This window comes from Loxodonta africana, chromosome X, assembly GCF_030014295.1.
Source record: "Loxodonta africana isolate mLoxAfr1 chromosome X, mLoxAfr1.hap2, whole genome shotgun sequence".
In the NCBI taxonomy this organism is placed as follows: domain Eukaryota; kingdom Metazoa; phylum Chordata; class Mammalia; order Proboscidea; family Elephantidae; genus Loxodonta; species Loxodonta africana.
The window spans coordinates 171,662,930-171,676,456 of NC_087369.1; the positions used below are offsets into that span (position 1 = coordinate 171,662,930).

Consider the following 13,527-nt stretch of genomic DNA (forward strand, 5'->3'; position numbering starts at 1 on the left):
TATACCAAAACAAAACAAAGCAAGAAGCTACGACACAGTAAGCAAGCATAAACTAATACAATAATTTATTGATGGCTTAGAGAAAAGAGTCAATATCAAGTTGCATAAAGAAACAGGCCATGATCACCTCAATAGGCTCTCAAAACAAAGAATCCAGTGATCTTCTAGATGAAAGTGCATTCCTGGAATTACCAGATGCAGAATACAAAAGTTTAATATACAGAACCCTTCAAGACATCAGGAAGGAAATGAGACAATATGCAGAACAAGCCAAGGAACACACAGATAAAGCAGCTGAAGAAATCAGAAAGATTATTCAGGAACATAATGAAAAGTTTAATAAGCTGGAAAAATCCACAGACAGACGGCAATCACAAATTCAGAAGTTTAACAATAAAATTACAAAATTAGATAACTCAATAGCAAGTCAGAGGAGCAGAATTGAGCAAGCAGAAGCTAGAATTTCTGAACAAGAAGATAAATCACTTGACACTAATATATTTGAAGAAAAATCAGAAAAAAGAATTTAAAAAAATGAAGAAAACTTAAGAATCATGTGAGACTCTATCGAGAGAAATAACCTACGAGTGACTGGAGTACCAGAACAGGGAGGGATAACAGAAAATACAGAGAAAATTGTTGAGGATTTGTTCGCAGAAAACTTCCCTGATATTGTGAAAGATGAGAAGATATCTATCCAAGATGATCATCGAACGCCATATAAGGTAGATTTTAAAAGAAAGTCCCAAGACATATTATAATCAAGCTTGCCAAAACCAAAGATAAAGAGACAATTATAAGAGCAGCGAGGGATAAGAGAAAAGTCACCTACAAAGGAGAGCCAATAAGAATAAGCTCGCACTACTCGGCAGAAACCATGTAGGCAAGAAGGCAATGGGATGACATATTTAAAAAATTGAAGCAAAAAAATTACCTGCCAAGAATCACATATCCATCAAAACTGTCTCTTAAATAATGAAGGTGAAATTAAGACATTTCCAGATAAACACGAGTTGAGGGAATTCGTAAAAAGCAAACCAAAACTACAAGAAATACTAAAGGGAGTTCTTTGGTTAGAAAATCAATAATATCAGGTATCAACCCAAGACTAGAACACTGGGCAGGGCAACCAGAAGTCAACCCATACAGGGAAATGCAAAAAAACAAAGCAAGATTAAGAAAAAAAAAAAAGCCCAACACAGGGTAACGGCGATTTTATTATATAAAAGAAGACAACATTAAATAATAAAGAGGGACTAAGAAATGTAATCATACACCTTCCATACTAAGAGGAAGGTATGGCGATACAAAGAAATAAAAGTTAGGTTTAAATTCAGAAAAATAGGGGTAAATAATAAGGTAACCACAAAGGAGACAAACTATCCTACACATCAAAATTAAATACAAGGGAAAAATACAGACTCAGCAGAAACAAAATCAACAACAAATAGGACGAAAGGACAATATATAAAGAAAATCTACTCAGCACATAAAATCAAGTGGGAAAAAGAAACTGTCAACACACAAAAAAAGATATCAAAATGATAGCACTAAATTCATACCTATCCATAATTACCCTGAATGTAAATGGACTAAATGCACCAATAAAGACACAGAGAGTGGCAGAATGGATTAAAAAACAAGATCCATCTATATGCTGCCTACAAGAGACACACCTTAGACTTAGAGACACAAACTAAAACTCAAAGGATGTAAAAAAATATATGAAGCAAACAACAATCAAAAAAGAGCAGGAGTGGCAATATTAATTCCTGACAAAATAGACTTTAAAGTTAAATCCATCAGAAAGGATAAGGAAGGACACTATATGATGATTAAAGGGACAATATACCAAGAAGATATAACCATATTAAATATTTATGCACCCAATGACAGGGCTGCAAGATACATAAAACAAACTCTATCAGCACTGAAAAATGAAATAGACAGCTCCACAATAATAGTAGGAGGCTTCAACAAACCACTTTAGGTAAAAGACAGGACATCCAGAAAGAGGCTCTATAAAGACACGGAAGATCTAAATGCCGCAATCAACCAACTTGACCTTGTAGACATATACAGAACACTCCACCCAAGACCAACCAAGTATACTTTCTTTTCTAGTGCACATGGAACATTCTCTAGAATAGACCACATATTAGGTCATAAAGCAAGCCGTAGCAGAATCCAAAACATTGAAATATTACAAAGCATCTTCTCTGACCATAAGGCCATAAAAGTGGAAACCAATAACAGGAAAAGAAATCAAACACTTGGAAACTGAACAATACCCTGCTCAAAAAAGACTGGATTATAGAAGACATTAAGGATGGAATAAAGAAATTCATAGAATCCGATGAGAATGAAAACACTTCCTATCAGAACATTTGGGACACAGCAAAAGCGGTGCTCATACGCCAATTCAAATCAATAAATGCACACATCCAAAAAGAAGAAAGGGCCAAAATCAAAGAATTATCCCTACAACTTGAACAAATAGAAAGAGAGCAACAAAAGAAAACCTCAGGCACCAGAAGAAAACAAATAATAAAAATTAGAGCTGAATTAAATGAAATAGAAAACAGAAAAACAACTGAAAGAATTAACAAGACCAAAGCTGGTTTTTTGAAAAAATCAACAAAATTGATAAACCACTGGCCACACTGACAAAAGAAAAACAGGAGAGGAAGCAAATAACCCGAATAAGAAATCAGATGGGCGATATTACAACAGACCCAACTGAAATTAAAAGAATCATATCAGATTACTATGAAAAACTATGCTCAAACAAATTTGAAAACCTAGAAGAAATAGATGAATTCCTAGACACACACCACCTACCTAAATTAACACAAACAGAGGTAGAACAACTAAATAGACCCATAACAAAAGAAGAGATTGAAAAGGTAATCAAAAAACTCCCAATAAAAAAAAGCCCTGGCCCAGAAGGCTTCACTGCAGAGTTCTACCAAACTTTCAGAGAAGAGTATTCCTTATTCATTGTTGAGTTTTCACATGCAAATGAGGCAACTGAAAACACCATGGCTCCAGTCAGGCTCACCTTAGTCCTTGAGGTGACATCTTTGTTTTCAGCACTTTAAAGAGGCCTTTTGCAGCAGATTTCTCCAATGCAATGTGTCCTTTGATTTCTTGACTGCTGCTGCCATGGGTGTTGAGTAAAATGAAATCCTTGACAACTTCAATCTTTTCTCCATTTATCATGATGTTGTTTATTGGTCCAGTTGTGAGGATTTGTGTTTTCTTTATGTTCAAGTGTAATCCATACTGAAGGCTGTGGTCTTTGATCTTCATCAGTAAGTGCTTCAAGTCCTCAGACCGAGGGTATACTGAGTGGTTTAAAGTCAGGAAAGGTGTGTGTCGGGGTTGTATCCTTTCACCGTACCTATTCAATCTGTATATGCTGAGCAAATAATCCAAGAAGCTGGACTATATGAAGAATGGGGCATCAGCATTGGAGGAAGACTCATTAACAACTTGCCTTATGCAGATGACACAACATTTTACCCATACCTACCCATTGCTGTTGAGTCGATTCCGACTCATAGCGACCCTATAGGACAGAGTAGAACTGCCCCATATGGTTTCCAAGGAGCGCCTGGTAGATTCGAACTTCCTACCTTTTGGTTAGCAGCCGTAGCTCTGAACCACTACACCACCAGGGTTTCCATTTTGCCCATAGAGTCCTTTAATATAGTAACTTGAGGCTTGAATTTTTTCTTCAGTTCTTTCAGCTTGAGAAATACCAAAAACGGTTTTCCCTTTTGGTTTTCTAACTCCAGGTCTTTGCAAAGAATGTGCAGAGAACTATCTATATGGGATCACACTGTCAACAGTAACTTGAAAGATTAGACAGGAACCTTAGGGGACAGTGAATTTACGTTAATGGGGAAGGAACAACTCAGAAAAGGAGGGTGAGAATGGTTGCACAACTCAAAGAATGTAATCAGTGTCACTAAATGGTACGTGTAGAAACTGTTGAATTGGTGTATGTTCTGCTGCGTATATTCTCAACAACAACAAAATAAATCAAAAAAAAAAAAAAAAGATAAATGACAGTGTTTCTTTAATGACCACAATGTGCTGTGAGGAAGGTGGAAGGTATTTGGAAAATGATCAGCTTTTGGGGAAATGGTGGTAATCCTTTTGCTGGCTTCTCCTCAGCCACGTATCAATGATGTACGGCAGCTCCAAATTCCTCCCAATGACAATTCACCCTGGAGACTCTTATTTCCCAGTGGACTACTGAGGGAAGAGAAAATTGTCAAAAAGTTAGAGCAGCCAGCTTTTGCTAACAAATCTGGACAGTTGGCTGTTTGGCAGCACACAGCATTCTATCTTACAGGACCCTGGCAAATCCCTTGTGGCTCCTGACCTTAAGGCTTCCTGGCAGGGGAGGCACAAAGTGTGACTTCACCCCAAGGGCACTCTGAGATGTCCCAGCTTCCCATGCAGGTGTGAGTGGACTATGCAATAAGGTGGACTACTTCCTCTATTTTCAGCAAAGGCTTTACAGTTCAAGTGGGGGGTTGGTGGTCCCAAGACTCAACGCCAGGTAAGCAAGAAAAGGGCAATGAGCCCGGACCAAGTAGACTCAGAATTTGGAGGGCCACAGAGTTATACCCAAAGGGGGTGAATGGCAGTCCAAGTGACAAAGATCAGAGAAACAGGACAAACGCAAGCTGGCTATTTCAGGTGGCAATCCCTTAGGAAAGCCACAGAGGAAGCAGCAACACTAATCATCAGGCAGGTGGCAATAGTAATCACCAGGCAGGTGGCAATAGTAATAATCAGGCAGGTGGCAGCACTGTGTGTCTATAGGTTTTACCGGATTGGACCTCAGTCATTATCTAGATAGACAGAACCCAGCACCCCAGGGAAAGGCCTGCCAAGGCTAGAATGTGTGGCAGGGCCCCAACCAATCACAAGGACCTCCAGATGGGTTCTGGAACCCAAATCAGATGCTGGGCCATCCCAGCTTCCCCCAGGCCTTAATGTAAGGAGGAAGGCAGCAGGAGCTCTTCCGGGGCACTTACTACTTAAGGTATGGGATGAATTCTAGGGGTCACCTACAGGTGTGTGGGGAATGAGAGGGCAGGAATTCCATTATCCTGCCAAGCTGAGATCTTGATGCCTCCGGCGCTAGGAGACATTATTCTTTCAGCCACTCATCTTTGGTACCTACCCCTGAGCATGATGGGGCAGCCAGGGGCTGGTCTGGAACGTGGGGGCCATCTTCCCACTGAGCTCTGCCAAGAAAATCACCCATCCACTGTGCCATGTAACGGACTGGGATTCAGCCTTGGGCTCCGTGCCACAGGGCACTAGCTCACTGTATGTCAATACCCAAAGGATACCAGTAGATGGAAACCTAACGTTAGCATGTTCATACCAGTGGCCTCAAGAGCACTTCAGCATAGGTACCAGATGGATTCACTCTCTTAGATTCCTCTCCTTTCTCACAGCAAACTCCTGCAACACCAAAGGAATAATTACCGCCCAGTGGAATATTGCAGGTGCTGGCCAAAACATAAACACTCATCAATTTAAACGGGCAAATACGGACTTTGGAAGAGAGAAGACTTCTCTTCCAGAGGCAATTATTTGTCTCTTTAGAATTTTTGGCCAATGTAGAACCCCCCACCCCCACCCATGGAACTCAGAAATGAGCATCACAGCAGTCTATCTGCATGGAAGGGGCTGGAGGGCGTCGGGCAGGGGACAGAGATGGCTTCGCCTTGTACATCGCTGCACTGGGAAATCTGCGATGCTAAGGACAACCTAAAACTAAAACTCAGGGGTCACTGAAGGCCCGCCCACAGAGGAAAGGTGGCAAATGGGGGACCCACCAGTTTCTTCAAGGGCAGCCCACTCGACAGTTTGCAAAACACTTTCATATCCATCATCTTACTAGCACCACCCAACATCACTGCAAGCTAGGCAGGGCAAGGACCATTAGACCCACTTTTACAGATGCAGAAGTTGAGGTGTGATCACCGGGACAGCAATTCGCTAGGCTACACGTCCAGCCTGCTTCTGCCCCACAACCATGGCATCATCCAGCTGACACTGGACACCCAATGGCGTCACCAGTCCACAGGAAACCCCACCCTGCCACACCAGCCACCGCTCTTACTTCATCAAGGGCAACTGCCTGTATCCTCAGTCCGGAGGATGTGGTTCAAAGCCCTCCACACCACCACCCACCTGTCTCCTGCTGGAGGCTGACAATCGGTCTATACCTTCTCCAGAGAAGTCGGCAAGTGTCCTCCTAGACACTAAAGAGTTTGCTCAGTCACAGTTCACTTTGGTCCCCTCTTAAAGCAGTAATGACCCCATCCCCACTACTTCCCCACACCCTATAGAGCCACCAAGATGCTGGCAGCTACCAGGACCTCAAGGAGCTATGAACGGCTCCCTCACCACCTCCATCCCCATGGACATTTAGGACAACTTGCAACGATATCACTCTTAGACCCAGGCAACCAGGTGCCTGCCCTAGGCCCCAACTTTAGAGGGCCTTACTCTGGCCCTCCAGCCACGCCCCTCCCCATAGGGCAAGAAGTCTACGGGGCCAAGGAGACCCACCCACTCAAAGCCCATGCTTCCTTCTTCTAGCCTGCTCACACAATACCAGGACCCTGAAATGCCCTGCCCATATGCCCCAAGCCTGTGTCCTAGTTCTGCCTTCCTCAGCATGGACCAAACCACAGGTGTGCACAACCCTAGGCCTACTGGGTGACTGAGGGGTGGCCACGGGGCAGCTGTTACCCCACCAGCAGGCGGTGCTGGGGCTTGAACATGGGGGCTACAGCACTCCTTCTCAAACTTTAACAGGCATGTGAATCATCTGGGAATCTTACGAACAACCAGACCCTGCTTCAGCGGGCTCACGGGTAATGCTGATGCTCTGGACTGGGGTTCATATTTTGGGGAGTAAGACTGGTGTCCACAGGCATGTGTGGAAAGGTCCTCGTGGTAAGGGGCAGAGCCAGCAGGATGGAGAGAAGGGAGAGTTGGCAGTGAGCTTCCATTGGCGCCCTTGCCCCAGGCCCACCCTAGTTAGGGGAGGCCCTACCTTTCCTCGGGTCAAGGAGAAGTATCAACTGAATGCCAGCCATCTCTGGACACTGTAGGAAAACAGTAGGTGGGAGGTACCATTTGTCCCTCCTTCAAAGCCTCTACATTCCTCCCACCACCAATTTGCATGCCAGAAACTGGGAGGTTACCACTGTGACTCTTCAAAATAACAAATGTCATCAATTTTCAACGCCAACTGCCCTCTTCCAGGGATAGTCACACAGTCTTTACCTACTCCATCACAATGTCTGGGCCTCGGAAATCATCTATTTCACCTTGCTCACCAACGGTCAGCATCAAAGACCAAAAATGCAGATTTCAAGTAAGCTGGAGTAGAGATACTAGTTTCCCAATGACAACGCACCTTCCACCAAGCAACCCCATGTACTCCTTGGCCTGAGAGGGAGGACCCCTTAGGCGGACCTGAGTCACCCATCCTAACATTTAGCCAGGAACCCATAAGACCCCAGCCTCAGGCACTGTTGCACCAACTAGATACAATCTATATTCAAATTGCCATGCCCTTATAAGTAAGCCTGGATTTTTATCATTGCAGAGAGAAAGGTAAAAACAAAAACAAACAGAAAAACCTCAGGAATATTGTTTAATTGGAGTATTCGACTTGAGGAGCAAACCACCAAATGCATTCCTTAGGCACGGTAGCATTCAAAACTTTTTTAACACCAAATCACTTATTTAAATCAAATGTCAGCGGAAGCCCATATAAAACAGATGAAAATGAAGCTGTCTGGCTGGATGGGGGCTGCCAGCCCAGGGCCTGCTTATTTGGCGTCCCACTGGTTGATATACACTGCATTAGTTTCCCATGGCTGCTGTAAAAAGTACCACAAACTGGGTGGCTGAAAACAACAGATATTTCTTCTCTCACAGTTTTGGGGGCCAGAAGTCCTAAACCAGGGTGTAGGAAGGACCATGTTCTCTCTGAAGGCTCTAGGGAAGATCTGTTCCATGACTTTTTCTTAGCTTCTTGGGTTTTGGGGAGGCGTGGTTGCACACTGGTCAAGAGCTCCGCTCCTAACCAAAAGGTCAGCAGTTCGAATCCACCAAGGCTCCTTGGAAACCCGATGGGGCAGTTCTACTCTGTGCTATAGGGTCACTTGGAGTTGGAATCAACTCAACGGCAAAGGGTTTAGTTTGGTTTGATGTTCCTTGGCTTGTAGACACATCAATCTGATCTCTGCCTCCATGGTCACATAGCCTTCTCCCGTGTGTATCACCAGTGTCTGCGTCTCTTCTCTTCTTAGAAGGACATCACTTATACTGGATTAGGGCCCACCCTAACACGAGTTCATGTTAACTGATAACATCTTCAGAGACCCTACTTCCAAACAAGGTCACGTTCACAGGTACCAGGGGTTAGGACTTCAATGTGTCTTCTGGAGGACATAATACACCAACCCACCACACACACAGAGGCCCCTAGGGCTGCGCCAAGAAACTCCGGGTGCTCCAAAGTGCCCCATTTGAAAATCACCACTAGGATATATGTCAACTGATTAAGGTCAGAGTTTCTTCCTAATCTCACTGATTAGCGCTCAGGCACACGAGAGCAGAAATATGGTCAGATGAAGGAAGGAAGCCATGCCGCAGTGGCCTCAGCTGCCAAAGGCTTTAATAATACCTGCAAATGAAGCCTAATGATACCTTGAGGAGCGTAGGGACTCGGGTCCAAGTCCTAATTCGGTAGCTAGCTAGCTCCCTCTGTGACCTGAAATAAGGCCCTTCCCTTCTCTGGGCCTCAGACACAGGACCCAGACGGCCTTTGTCCAGCTCTGACAGTCTGGGATTTTATGAGACTTCAGATTCCATCTTTAAGTAAAGAATCATGTTCACATCATCCATCACAGATAGATGCTAGAAGAACATAAAGGAAACCTTTATGTTGTTCCTGCTGGCACGGCTCTGTGCTTTCATTCAGAAACCCAAAGCACTTTAATAGCTTATTCCGTTGGATCCGTAGCAGAAAAACAAAAAGGAAATTAATCGTGAAGAAATCTTATGTCTACAATCTTTGAATACCTCTTGGTCGGGTTCCAGCTACTTCTGCAAACTGCCAGTCCTTACTGACTTCTGGATACGGGGAGAGAGAGCAGCGTTTGCTGTTTGGGGTCTGTAGGGAATAAGCCAAGCCAGGCAGCGAGACCATCAGGAAGCAGTTGCAGTAGATGGTTTCCCTGCCTGGCTGAGAGACGACAAGGACCTAAACCAAGCCATGTCAGCGGAGGTGGACAGGAGAGGACAGATCCAAGAGACATCCGGGATGGCACGGTGGCAAGACCAGGTGCTGAGTTGAGGAGGAAGAGGGGAGAATGAGAGCCAAGAGTCTTGCATGGGGTGATGGCATATATGATCCCCGTGGGGTATCAGGTGGAAATGCAACCACGAGATTAATTTGGAAATCCTCAGCGTATAGGGCCCCGCCCCGTAATTCCACCACATTGCCTCATCTGTTCACTAGAATATTTAGAGTGCCTACTTCCTTGGGCGAGCAAGGGGATATATGGCTGAATAAAATAGACACAGTTCCTGCCCTTGCGGAGCTTTTGGTCTGGCGGGGGAGAAAATAAGAAAAAAAATACAGGTACAATTTTAAACTGTGATAAATGTTATGAAGGAAACAAATGGGTACAGTGATCAAGGATACCTGGGGTAGGAAGGACAGTCTCTATGAAAAGGCCTTTCAACCAAGATTTCAAGGGTATTCCGGGACTAGGGAACGGCATGCGCGAAGGCCCCTAGGTGGCACAAAGAGTTTGCGCTGGGCTACTAACCAAGCGGCTGGCGGTTTGAACCCACCCAGAGGTGCTGCAGAAGAAAAGCCTGGTGATCTCCTTCCCCAAAGACTACAGCCAGGATAACCCCATGGACCTCAGTTCTACTCTGCAACACACGGGGTCACCAGGAGTCAAAATCAACTCCACGGCAACAAGTTTGGTTTTTTGAGGGGTTTAGAGGCAGGGAAAATTTAGCCACAAATTCTAATTGAAAATGCCCGCTACCTTGGTTTCTGTGGCATGCCTAGGATGTTGAAATGATAGTAATAAAGTTGCACAAAAAGACACGGTCATCAAATTATACCAAAGCCAAAGCACTTGATGCCTGCGAAGTGGTATTGAACAATTTTATGCCGTCACTGATGGAGCTGGATGTGGCTGGTTACATTAGTCAGATGTAACAGCAACTTAAACAAAACTTTCAATAAAACTGGTACGGAACTCTACGCTCCATAATTAACAGCTTTGATGGCCTCAAATCACACACCAGGACACTGAAGCCGCTCTCTGGGCAAAGCTGCCATTCTGTAGGCTTTCAGTCACACACTGTTATTGAGGAAGCACTGCTGAAAATAACATTCCTTTTAATGATTAAAGAGAGGCCTGGCACAAACTGCAGAGCAGAAAAACACAATCCTATCTAGCCATTATCAGGGAAAGGATAAGTAGGCTGTGTTTTGCAATTCCGTCCTGGTGGCCTTACAACTATGCCACAGCATGAGCGCTAAAATGCCTGAGAAGTCACTCACCTGAATCCCAGTCATAATTAGTCCCCTCTCCTTTGTATGTTCACCAGGAAGGAGTTTCGCTGATCTCTCCACATGGAAAGATGGAATTTACCCATTTACAGTTCATAGCCTTTATTCCTTGCAGGCAACCAAAAGTGAGCTGGGGTGGAACAATTATTTCCCGAGCAGCAGTGTGTATTTGAGCTAGGATGTCTAAGATGCATCGGTTGAATAATTAATGTATAAATCTTGGCCGGCTGGGTCACGACAATGAAAACAAGCTTTATTTGTTACAGACATAATTTACTTATATTAAAGTCTTTCTGGTTTCAAGATGAAGCCTCTATGTCAACAAGCCAAGAGACAGAAGTACTCCTGTTCGTAGCTCAACTATGAAGGAAATAAACACAGGCGGTTAATGTAGTGTGCTTGTCACTCAGCTGCAAACTGGCATTGCACGATCAGGATTTCGGAGTGGGATGGCATGCAAAAAGAGCCCAGCAGCACTTATCAATCAGCTATCCGGTTATTCTCCGGTTTGTGAACCTGCTCTGAAATCCTCGGCCTGCCTGTGCTAAGCTGTAACGAAGGCTGTTTCATCTTTTTTTTTTTTTTTTTAGAAACACGGGCTATTTTTTCAGTTAACATTTAAAGTCCCCTGGCACCCCTTAGCTCTTCTGTCCCCCACCAGCGGGTCCAACAGGGTGGGCCACTCAGAAGAGGCACTTCATCTTGCCACAGCCCCCGCAATGAGCCCTGGGAGATCCTGGCAAAGGATGGGAGGTCCCGCCTGGCTGGGGGCCTGTGCATCACCGGGGGCTATCAGCTCCCTCAGAGTCCCAGGAACACAGCAGCCCTCTGGTGAGTGCTGGTATGTCCTCTATTGCACCTGCTCACCCTCTGCAGCCTGCATCACGCTAGGTCCGCAACTGCTCAAAGGCCCCGCAGCGCACAGGCTGCCTTCCACACTCTGGGCTCTGGCAGACAAGCTTGATTGTGACTTGTGGGCTTTCCATCAGTTTGGTTCAAGGTCTTCCTAGGCTGTATTTATTGTTCTCAAGTCAAACAAACTCAGCACTAAAGGCCACCGAGCTCTTTTCTCTGCTGCAGAACTCACAACTGACCGATGGGCTGTGCATCTTTACCTCCTTGATCCTCATTTCCATATGGCAAAACTGAGGCCCTGGAAGACTGGATCCCTTGCCTGAGGTTCCATAGCCAATAAGTGGCAGAGCACTGACTAAAACCCAAGGCTCTCAGCCCCCAGGCAGGGGTCTCTGCAGCATACTATAACCCCATGATGGTGGAGTGGATTCTGACTCACAGTGACCCTACAGGACAGAGTAGAACTGCCCCTCCCCGCTATAGGGTTTCTAAGGCTGTAATCTTTACAGAAGTGGACTGCCCTGTCTTTCTCCCATGGAGAGGCCGGTGAGTTCAAATCTTTTTTTTTTTTTTTTTGCTTAACAGCCAAGCACTTAGCAACTGTACCATCTTGGCTCCTACAGCGTACTATATTGCCCCCGCTAAAGTCGGGCTGTTAGAAAAAGTGCAGGCAGCGAGTCAGACGTAGGAAGAAATTTACAGGCATAAAGAGAGATCTATGGGATTGAGGGAAACACTGGTTGCATAGTGGTTAAGAGCTACAGCTGCTAACCAAAAAGTCAGGAGTTCGAATCCTCTAGGCGCTCCTTGGAAACTCTACGGGGCAGTTCTACTCTGTCCTAGAGGGTTGCTTTGAGTCATAATCGACTTGACGGCAGGCAACGGGTTTCATTTTTTTCATGGGGTTGAAAGAGGACAAAAACTCCAAGGTTCTTCGAGAAGGGCCTGGATATTGAGCTTCTCAGCCTCTGCCCGAGGTCAGGTCAAAGTTTAACAACTTGCTTCATTAAGAGAGAAGCTCAGGGGTCCCCACCCCTACTGCTGCCCCACCCTGCCCCTTTGGGCCAGAATTCAGAGTCCAGGCCCCCACAGCCACAACACGCCCACTCTCTCAGGCCATCATTTCCTGTGGATGCCGACAAGGAGGAAGGGAGACAGGAGGCAAGGATATTTAAACAGTTTCCCTTTCTCAAAGTATCAGCAGAAGTTTCTACCCACCATCCTTCACCATAGCTACAGCGCGATGAAAAGCAAGCATCCAGAGCTGACCCGGGGGCCTTGTAAAGTCCCTAAAGGGCCTGCAGGAGCATCAGGAAAATGATGACCTTCGGTCCCACCCACCAATACAACGGAGTGCATTGTCTTCTATTTTTTGCTTTCACAATTGGTCACCTCTATACGGCTTTTTTTTTTTATATACGGCTTACGGTAACTTTCTCCCAGCCAGAATATTTGCGGAAACTTCTCTTCCCCAGCTTCGTACAAAATTGCCATCATTTGGGACAATGCTTTTGGTGATGCTTTTAAAAGCCAGAAAGTGTACTACCATCAGGATAATTCCCCATAAAACAGCATGGGTGGAGATCTTCCATTTACAAAAATAATTTCTATGTACAGAAAGTCAGGAAGAAAATGAGGCCTCGTTCAGCAAAGGTGCGTTACACCAGTGACTGGCAATGAAATAAGTACAGACAAATAGAACACGATGCAGACCATTTCGGAACGTGTGAGAATCCAGTCCTGGGCCAGCATATTCTACCTTTCCTCTTTCTGTCTGTTAGAAACCAATGACAACAGGTTTCTGAGCAAATGAGGCTGTAAACATGAGGGGATGTTTAACCCAGTTCAGAGAACAAACTGTCTCCAAGGTCACTGACAACACTCATTTGCATATAAATAATTAGCATGCTGATTTGCAATGATCCTTGCCCACTCATTACCCCATACGCAATCAAGACCTCTACTTGGCAATATTTTGTTAGCTGTTGATATTATCGTTTCTGCTTGAGAATAATAAAAAT

At 44.9% G+C, this 13,527-nt stretch overlaps 1 long non-coding RNA gene across 3 annotated transcripts in view; it reads right to left on the bottom strand.

Annotated features, from left to right (window-relative positions):
• LOC111747699 (uncharacterized) overlaps positions 1–13,527 on the bottom strand; it is a 46,320-nt gene that overhangs the window by 16,080 nt on the left and 16,713 nt on the right. Inside the window, exons 1-2 of one of the 3 annotated variants that reach the window (XR_010319667.1) lie at positions 5,411–10,416; positions 3,062–4,263 (exon numbers count right to left, since the gene is read on the bottom strand). This is a non-coding gene — a long non-coding RNA (uncharacterized LOC111747699). Of the gene's footprint in view, positions 1–3,061; positions 10,417–13,527 lie in introns of those variants that run through there. The other 2 variants (XR_010319668.1, XR_010319666.1) reach the window with 2 other exon arrangements.